Source organism: Pezoporus occidentalis, unplaced genomic scaffold (genome assembly GCF_034315485.1).
Source record: "Pezoporus occidentalis ecotype Australia unplaced genomic scaffold, CSIRO_AGI_Poc_V1 ctg193, whole genome shotgun sequence".
Lineage (NCBI taxonomy): Eukaryota > Metazoa > Chordata > Aves > Psittaciformes > Psittacidae > Pezoporus > Pezoporus occidentalis.
In genome coordinates this window covers 484076-494062 of record NW_026913782.1, presented here as the reverse complement: position 1 = coordinate 494062, position 9987 = coordinate 484076, and positions in this window count along the sequence as shown.

Sequence of the window (9987 nt, the reverse complement as noted above, 5' to 3'; positions counted from 1 at the left end):
GGTGCTGCATGAAGGGTGGTGCAGTTAGAGAGGTGCACTGAAACCCCACTGATTGTGCAACCTCGGTGGTGGTGGTGATGAGCACTTGCTCACGGGAGTCAGCCTGGGGAGGTCAGTTGGATTACTCATGAGCACAACTTGTCTCTAAGCTAGAATTTGCATGTCTCAAATCCCTTTTACCCAAAGAAGAAAACATATAATCAATTAAATAAAGATGTATATACTGTGCTAGTGAAAATGGTTTTGTTTTAATGCTGTTTTTGTATCAAACATTTGTTCTCTGTGTCTTCTTCTCATCTACTCCAAAGATCTGATTTTTAAGTTATTAGGTTCAGCTTCCATCTAAGTCCTTAGCTATTTTCTCACAGTAACAACTGGGACATGAATTCCTAAAATTGAAGCATTCATCTCCATAATAGTTCATTGTAATGTGTCTCCCAGTCATCATCCAGATGAGTAAATAGCATAGCATTTCTGCATATGAAGCACAGGGTGAAAACGTGCTTTCGCAAACTTCTGGGCAGGTGTTTCTGCAGCCTGGTATCTCCTTTCTCCTGAAGTAAAGCTGATGCTACAAACAATTGGTGCTTTTTGCTCTCTCCCTCAGACCATCACTATCATGCTCTTAAGAGGTAGAGTGCTATTCATGTTCTCAAAGGGTGTCCATATGTTGCTGGAAGGTTATTTCAGTAGGGGACTTGGAGCAACATCTCATAGCTTGTTCATCCATCTAACAGGTTCCTGCTACTGCAGTACCTAAGCACCTGCCTGGCTTTGGTGTGATTTCCTACCACACAGGGTGGGAAAATACAAATGAAAACTGGAGAACTGAAGCAGGACTGAGGGACAGGTTTTCAGGTTATTTAGGCAGCTAGTGGAGTACTCCATACCATCCCTTGCTTCTGCTAGCAGGTGCTTTTGAAAATGTGCTGTCTGCCAAGCAAAACCCCTTGCTTACCATTCAGCAGGAAAACTGGGAGAGAAACCATGGCTGACCTAGGCCTACACAAGGAGAAATGCGTGTGTTGGAGACCAGGGACTTTACACAACAAAGCTTTACATGGTGGGAGTCATGAGTGGCTTCAGTAACAAAATGTATGTGAATACTTTTGGAGGTGTTACACCACCTGATTCATTTAAGGGGGCTGGGGGAGGTGGGGGGAAGATACAGCAAGCTCTTAATTTTCCCATCATAAAACACCCTTCCCTCACCAAAGAACAAAAAGGAGATCTGATAGCCAGCTCTGGACACAAGCAGACAGTTAAGTGTAAGACAACCCATACAATGCAGATAGTGTGACAGGCCAGTTTTTATTGCTGTATGACTGTAACAAAGCAGATACTAATTTATTTTTTTTTTTATTCAGGGGCCAATGTGACTCAAGATTAAGCCTTATTGTGAGTGTTGAATGGGAGCCTAATGCGTTTAGGTGCTGAGCATCCAATCAAGAAAGCATTTAAGTTAAGGAAGGCCAACAGGGCTACCCACATTAAAAACAAACATACAAACTAAAACCAAACAACAAAAAGCCCCAAACTGAGTGAACATGTTCGCACTTTATTATTTTTGGCTATATCTGTCCTTATGCATAGTTATAAATAGTTGGGTTTTTTTAACTTGCCTCAGTTTCTGCAACCTGGCCTTAACACAGGTTCTGTTTGTGCAAGTATATTTCTTAGTACTGGAAATGTTAACAGGAATGCGTGAGTCTGTAGCACTTTCCTGGGCTGTGCTCATCCACAGAGTCACCTGCTCATTTGTGTAGGCTTTACAATAATGTTGTGTTATTGTTTTGTGTCAATATTTGTTACTGCGCTGGCTCTGCCTTTTTCCTTCCACCCACCTTTCTCCTCGTGTGCGCGCTGTCAGAGCAGTGTGGTTTGACTGAAACCATTCCAAGAGATATTGCCATTTACAGCAGCGTCACTGGGTATAATTTGTCAGGCAGCATGCATGGGGCTAGAGGGGAGGCAGCACAGGGACACACTGCATGTACTCAGGGGGTTCCTGGAGTTCAGTATGAGGGCTGAAAATTTTTGGGTTAGGGCGTGGGTTCAAAGTTTCTGAGCTTTTGCCCCTCTGCAGGGCTGGACAAGTCAGGCTCTCTCCCCTTGCACCAGATTCCATCCAGGATAAAGGGACGGCTTGCAAAGTGTCTCTGGGCAAAGGACTCTGGGCACCCAAGTTTCTAAAAGAAAAAGAGGGGAAAGGGCTTTGCCAGCAGATTTACCTATACCTGTGCATGTGAAATACTATGGGGCAGAGATGAAGGTGCTATGGTTTCTAGGGAAGCCCTAGGTGAGGGGGCTGGGTTAGCATGTGTTTCCTTCACATAGCTTCTTCCTTTGCCCTCCCGGTGTTGCTGTGTTTGCCATTGTCTTTCTCAACCATCAGGTTCCTGCTCCTATTTAGAAGCCACAAAACTTCTCAAATTATTATTTTTTGGAAGGTTAATGCCACTGCACAGTGAAGCTGCTCTCCCACATAAACAATGTGGTGAGGCCTCCTGACGCGGTTATGAAGGGACTCAAATATGGCTGAGCTTGCGCTGCGGAAGGAAGGAGCTGATCAGGAGGTCTGTTGCAGGAGGGATCTGCAGTCTGAATGGGAAAAACCCAACAGGAGAAGGGGGGATGTCAGCTGCCAGCGCTGTCTCCTTTGAAGATCTCCACAACCGGACAGAGGATCAGGTTGCTAGCAAACTCTCTCTTCCCAAAACAGCCTGCCCTTAAAAAAGGGAGAGTGGCGCACAGATTACCAAGGGCCTTTTCTAGTCGCCCCCTCACCCTGCAAGTCTCCCGTCCTGCCATATAGCAGGGCAATAGTCCCCTCGATGGCCTTTGCTGTAGCCAGGCTGTGGGGCAGGGACATATGCCTTGTCTGTGTAACTCACTAACCTGCTGCATTTAGGATGCAAAGCATTTCTTTGTGGTACTGGAAATAGCCAGCACTCAGGGTTTCACTTGCTTTCAAACCCATTTGTTTCTAACATACTGGGTAACTAGCAGGTTTTCCCCATGTATGTTGTTCTGTAAATTCTGAGGTTGTATTTTTCAGTGGGAGAGTGTACAAACTGCAGGGTCAAAGATGGGAGATGGGGTGTTTCTTTAAACAGGTGAAAATGGGTAAGAAAAAGTCAAAATAATAAATTCTTGTGATGAATTTTCAATTTAATGAAGGTTTGAGCAAGAAAAAAAAATGTTTTCTCATAGACACAGTTAAATATAGTTTCACATTTTTTAAAATGCTCCCATCTATTCAGTGCTTGAAATTCATATCTGGTCCTGTGCAAGAAGTGTAAAAACAGATGCTGACTTTTAGGAATGTCCCTCAAGACCTTTGTACACCTATATTCTGTTGCCTTTCATTCTCTTGTCAGTCAATACTTAACCCTTTTGGATTCTGACCTTTTGATAGTCCGAAGGCTCAGTATAGAGCTGATCAGATAGTTAAAAGGATATTCTTGCATATTTTCACCAATCAAAGCACTATGCTTGGTTTATGTGATTTGTGGGTTATATTATTACAAGCACACAGGCGCTTGTTCACTGAGGCATCAAGTCTCAAAATATTCCCTAATCTGTTTCACAAAACTTTGTTTGAAAATTCATCCTGTACATTTATTATTTTTATTCTTTCTTGCATATTAAATCAGATGCTTAAAAAGCTGATCAAATCAGCAAGTGTAAAAGTTTCCGTATGATTTGTTTCCGTATTTGAGCCCCCTAAATAGCCAAAGTGAACACGGCGAAAAAGAGTGTATGAGGCTGGTTAGTAAGCACTGATAAAATTCTTTCAAATCCTCTAACCCAAATGGGAGTAAATCTGTAAAATAATGACTAAACAAAAATATTCAAATATCTCTACACATCTAAAACATTTCTAAGTCTGTAGCAGTCTCAAGCTCATAATAATGTCTATTGTCTAGTTTCAGGAGTAAATGAAAATCGTCACAGAAAAGGTGACAGTATTACTTCTTGTTGGAACTGAGAACCAAAATGAAGCAGCTGTAGATCAGAGACAAAACCTGAACCAAAAGAGTGATAATGAATGTGGCAAGTATATTTTTTCTTGCTTATGGGTGGAAAAGCCAGCACAGTCTCCATTTGAAGACAAAGCATGTAGTAATGTGATCATCAAAATCTCCTAATGGGGACTATGTGGTGTATGGTAAATGCATTCCTTTCAGTACATCACACTCAGTCTTTTAAGGTCGCCTCAAACTATACTGGAGATGTGATAGCATCGGTGTAGCGAGATATGGGCAGAGCTGAACCTCCTGTCCCATTATTATTGCTATTATTTGTGCTGTTATTATTTAAGGTGTATATTGCAGCAGCTCCTCAGAAGCTCAGATAAAAAACACCACCCGTTTTTTGTAAGGCAGCGTGCAGACATTGCCAAGGCACTGTCTGTGCTCGGAAAAGCCTGCAATTGATGGAAACGAGGGACATTCAGAGGGTGGGGAGACCAGGACTGTAATTATAGGTGGGGCTGGTAGTATTACCTGTTATTAAGGGCTTGCCTGACACTTCCCATTTTAAGACCTGTTTTTGGTGGTTTGTAACTACTTAGTAAACTTTAACCATTTGTCTTTCACTGGACTTCCGTCCTTGGCTGCCTATGCTGCCCAGTCATTATTAACAGGCTGATTTATTTCATTTAGGCTTGGGGGGGTGTGGGGTGTGTGGCAGGGTTGAGGCTGACAGAGGGAGCAGCAGCTTTAAAAACATACAAGGAAATTTTATCATTGGGCCTTTCACTGTTTATCTGAAATAGGGACTGAAATATTATAATGTCACCTTGTTTGCTTGTATTCCCCCAGCTGTCTGTCTGCATCCATTTGTGAGCTCTTGTCTTAGATTTGTCTTTCTGTTCTGCATTTGTACTGTACCTTACACAGCCCTGTACTTGTCTATGACTGGTACACCTATAAGCTACAGCAGTGCCAAGAAATATTCTGGTTTTGCATAGGACAAATGCTTTTGGGAGGCAAAGAATTATTCCCTGTTCAGAAATCCTTCACGGTCTCTTCCTTATTGATTGTGACTCCAGAATTGCTTACCTTTCCCACCACACTTAAAGTGCTGGAAATATTTCATATTCAAATCTGAGTGGCTTTTCCTGTCAACAAGAGCTCCTTTTAGTAAATGCTGTGGCTAAAAATAAAACGGCTGTTTTTCAGGCTCTGTTAAACAGAAACACGGTGCTGTCCAGGGATCAAGCTGAGCAAAAGATTATTCCCTCTACCTGGGTGTTTGGAAGCAGCACAGAGAGGAAGGGAATGAGCCACTGAGTTCATGTTTCCACTGGAAATGCAAAACAGAGGGCCAAGATTCATTAAGATTGTTATACTAAGTCAATATGACCTTTCCCTTTGTACTTTGCTTCCTTTGATTGACTTGAAATCAGACTAAGCAGCAATCAGCATGTTCAAGACTTCTGAATTTCTTCAGCAAAGGTCAATGTTTTCTGTTGTAAGGGAATCATTGTTTCAATAGCGATTTTTCTGTTACCCATGAAGCCTCACATGCCATTTCATTCACCTCCTGTACAGTCAGTATTGTCCACCCCTGTTAAACTAGAGTTGACAAAATCTCACATAATTTGGCCTTTTAGAATAATTGCAAAACTGGATTCACATTACAACACCAGGTTGTTAACATTCTGCTTTCCATACTTGAACCTCAATCCTGCAAAGTGTTTCAGGTTGTTTTGCCCCAGCAAAGTGAATATCCCTAACATTTGCAGGCTCTGTCCCTACATTTAACCAAGTAACTAATGAAAAAGGCTGAATGTTTAGAAGCTGTTCCTATTGGGGTTAAAGCTGGTTTCCTAAACACAGACCTGTGTTCTCTCCTTGTAACCTGGTTATGGACCATGTAATCTATGGCACACTTTTAGAGTATAATCATATGTAAAAGTCCTTGGTCAAAAAAAGCAAGCAGACAACACTAGATCTCAGCAAACCACAAATGTGCTTTGAGATGTGAGTGTGGGCAGACCCAGGAGCTGAAGACTATGCTATGCATCACGCAGAGGGTAATTTTATGCTGACTTAAAAGAAAAACAAACCAAAACTAAACAAACCCAAGAAAAATGGCAAACCAAGCCCTCTAACAAATCTGATTCAACCTGAGATCTTCATATGGCTGTGATTTGTGATTAGCTTAGTCTTTCCTTCCCGGATGGCCTCTACTGGCTTTCAGTGATGTAGCAAAACACATCGTCCTATGCTTCTACCCCTGAATTAAAAGCAGCCTGCAGTCCTTGCTCACAGGTCTGCCAGCTGAAAATTCAAAACTGCTTTATTTTTCCCTTTTTGGACCATACTCTTTACACACATGCACATGCACAGAGCTCCTGAAGGGGTCAATGGGAGTATATTATTCAGGGATAAGGAAGAGAATACAAGCCTGTCTTGCTGGTGTTTTTCCTAGGATCAGGTGGAAAGATGGTATTTGCAGGGTACAGTTTGCTGGAACAATGCCAGGCTCATGCCAGCTGCTGCAAATTCATGGAATCATAGAATTATTTAGCTTGGAAAAGATGGTAATAAGCCTATTTCTATGCGAAAGAGCTTATTGCTAATAATTTCTGTCAGCTTCTAACCAATTAGTGGGTTTGTTTTGTTCTTAAATCAGATGTTTCCAAAAAGTATTTTATTTTCTGTTTTTACTGCAGTTTTTTAATGCAGTACTAATGGTTGTCAGCTCCATCTGACTCATCCAGCCCAGAAACCAACTTAGGTTGGTTTCTAAAGAGAAAAGCTAAAGTAAAAGATAAAATACAAAATATTTCCCCCCCAAAATTGCTTTTTCCTCTTGCCTGGAATTAATATGAACAGATTTCACAGTAAGAAGTCAAATATTTTGCTTCTCTGCTCTGTTCTCATGAGACCCCACTTGCAGCACTGTGTGCAGTGCTGGTATCCCCAACATAAGAAGGACATGGAGCTCTTGGAGCAAGTCCAGAGGAGGCCACGAGGATGATCAGGGTCTGGAGCACCTCCTGTGTGGGGACAGGCTGAGAGCATTGGGGCTGTTCAGCCTGGAGAAGCTGATTGGAGAGCTCAGAGCAGCTTCCAGTGTCTGAAGGGGCCTACAAGGATGCTGGAAAGGAGCTCTTCATCAGGGACTGTAGCACTAGGACAGGGGATGATGGGTTCGAACTGAAGCTGGGGAAGTTCAGGTTAGATCTAAGGCAGAAGTTCTTCCCTGTGAGGGTGCTGAGGCACTGGCACAGGTTGCAAAAGAAGTGGTGAATGCCCCATCCCTGTCATTGTTCAAGGCTAGGTTGGACAGGATGTGGAGTAGCCTGGTCTAGTGGAAGATGTCCCTGCCCATGGCAAGGAGTTGGAACTGGATGAGTTTCAAGGTCCCTACCACAAACCGTTATGTGATTCTGTGATTCTATGAATCTGCAAATAGCCAGGCTGTAACCATTTGGGCTCTAGGCTGGGAGAGGACACCAAATAGTGGGTGTACCTGGTAGGAGTCAAGCAGACACAAGTCAAATTCTTCAGAAAGCATTGACCCTAAGGTGATGATCTCACCATCTGATGCACAGAGGCACTGTTGAAGAGCCATGTTTTGCCGCAGTACCCATTTTGAGCTATTCTAGTAAGATACAGTAACTTCAAAGCATGGTGGGAGATCCTGTATATGTTATTGTGAGCAGTAGACAACCTCTGCTCTCTTTCTTGTGCTACAGCTTTTCTTTTTCCATAAACATTAAGGAGGAAAATAAGGAAATAAAAATAAGTGGCCAGTACCATTCAGGTTTCCAGGTCACATCAGTCTGTATCACGAAGCAGGCATCAGAGCTGGCATAGGCCATCAGAGGGCCTGGGGGCTAGATTGTTCATAAAGACCAAAACTTCCCAGGAGCTGGTCTTTCTTCCATGGCAAGGCTGAGTGAGATGGAAGAACCTGAATTTCTTGCTGATCCTATGTGTGGCTAGACAGGTCTTCACCACCAATCTCATGCCTTTCATGAGCTTGAAATCCACATTACCATTTTAAAATAAAAAGCAATAACTGTGTGAGCTCCCAGGCTTTCCAAATGCCTATTTATAACTTCATATACCAACAACCAAATTCCTATATATACTGCCATCCCCAGCTGATTTTAATAAGTGAGCCTCTGTTGGATCCCCAGCCCCAAATGATACTTCCCATTCTAGAGGGGCCCTCAGGTAGTTGCATCTTTGCTTTCTAGCTGTCCTGCAAACAAGAATTGCAAGAGAAGAATCTTTGCTCAAGTTGGAAGTGCCAGATTTATTCCTGGTCTGCTTGGTGGAAGAGGAGAGCTTGTTTTCTCCATCCAGGCCTGCCTTAAGTCCTTATCATGCCCAGCAAATATAGATCATACAGGAGGTGAATTCCTTTGGCATCTCACCTGGCATAGCCCGAGAGTGTCTTCTGAAACACCCAGTTTGTAAGGAAAGTCAACAAAAGCATGTCTGATGCTCCTGTGGAAGTGCCCCCCCCCCCCCAGTCACATTTTCTGGAATGTGGGGAGGAAAAAGAAAGCTCAGGACTACATGGAGTTACAGACTAGGAGGTCAGAGGTATTGTGCTTAATTCATCTGATCCTCTTCTAGAAGGAGCCTAATCTTGATTTTGAATTTGCCACAGCCAGGGAACCCAGCAAAACCTTTGGGAGGTTCTACTAGTAGTCAAACATCAGCACTTTGACTAGTCTGAACTTGTCCAAGTTTCAACTTGCAGCTTCTGGGTGGTGTTACACCTCCGTCTTTTGTACCACACAGCCTAGTGGAAAGCTCTGTTCTTGCAGACTGATCAAATCCAGTCCTTCATTTTCTCTGTGATAAAGTGTCAACCTTTTACTATACAAGGCAAACTTTCCACACTCACTCTGCTTTACAGCTTATTAACACCCTCCTAAACTACAGACACTGGGATGGAACAAAGTGGCTGCATCTAGACTGTCCCTGAGATACATACAGGGGGAAGTGGTGGGCTAAAGCTGTTCAGCTTGTTGACTGGCTCCACACATCGACATGGTGGCCTCTGGGACACCATGGCATGGGAGGCTGGTGTTCCTTGCTGGGAACCCACATTCTGGCAGCCCCTATTTTCCTTTGGAGATCCCAGGACCAAGACCGAGGCATGCAGCAAAGACCATGTCCTGGTCATGGCTGAATGTGGCACATCTGTACAGCTCACCTACACAGGTACAAGTTAGATCCCCACCAAGATTTCTGTTCCCCAGCAGTTCCTCACAAGTGGAGTCGCATCCAATGGACAATGGTTTCGCAAGGAGAGGTTGCAAGGTTGTTAAGATTCACAGATGCGCTTAGGCCTCTGTATCCCAAGAATTTCCTGCCTTGTCTTAGAGACTTGGTCTTTTGATCACTGCATTTGCTCAGGGATTGGTACTCATTTGGCTATTCACCATGACAAGGCTGCCATTGCTTTGTAGGATAGAGTCCCTGATTCTATAATGACCTCCTACAGTCATTGCTTCATTTACCTTTATATTGGGGTATATTGCTTATATGCTGTTTGCTTATTAATAGCTCACCCTGCATCGGCGACCTCACTTCTTTGTTCACCCCCAATCTGTGTCATCTGCCACCTTTATCAGCAAGGACTTCGTGTTTTCTTCCAGGTCACTGATAAAGATGCAAAGTAACTCAGCTGTTCTTGTTAGCAGAAGGGGCCAGTGGGACTGTCCCTTGCAGCTTGTGGGTTCTTAAAAATTGGGGCTTCTTATTATACTGACCACAAACTTCCCCCAAAGATAAGCTGCCTAGGAAATGACTCCTGTCACTATCCCACTGGTATTCCAGAGCACAGCTCTACTGCACATGGCAAAGAGATTTACACGTACTGAATTCACTGTTAGTACTTTGACAAATAGCATAATGCCTCAGAGCTAGTTCCTGCATAATCACTTCTGTATGTTTTTACTGACCTTAGAAACAGAAGTAGAGATAAGAACAGTCGAGGAGATGGAAA